This window comes from Mastomys coucha, unplaced genomic scaffold, assembly GCF_008632895.1.
Source record: "Mastomys coucha isolate ucsf_1 unplaced genomic scaffold, UCSF_Mcou_1 pScaffold18, whole genome shotgun sequence".
Classification (NCBI taxonomy): Eukaryota; Metazoa; Chordata; class Mammalia; order Rodentia; family Muridae; genus Mastomys; species Mastomys coucha.
The window spans coordinates 16,862,386-16,862,729 of NW_022196900.1; positions in this window are offsets into that span (position 1 = coordinate 16,862,386).

Consider the following 344-nt stretch of genomic DNA (forward strand, 5'->3'; position numbering starts at 1 on the left):
TTTTTTGGAGGGGAAACTGGGAATGGAGAAATTTACATGTAAATAAAGAAAATATCTAAAAATAATAAAAATATATATAATTAATAAAAAAAAAAGTAGAGGCTCACAGCCATCCATTGAAGGAGCTAGAGAAAGGACCCAAGGAGCTGAAGGGCTTGCAGCCCCTTAGGACGAACAACAATATGAACTAACTAGTGCCCTCAGAGCTCCCAGGGACTAAACCACCAACCAAAGAGTACACATGGTGGGACTCATGGCTCCAGCAGCGTATGTATAGCAGAGGATGGCCTAGTCGGTCATCAATGGGAGGAGATTCCCTTGGCCCTGTGAAGGTTCTATGCCAG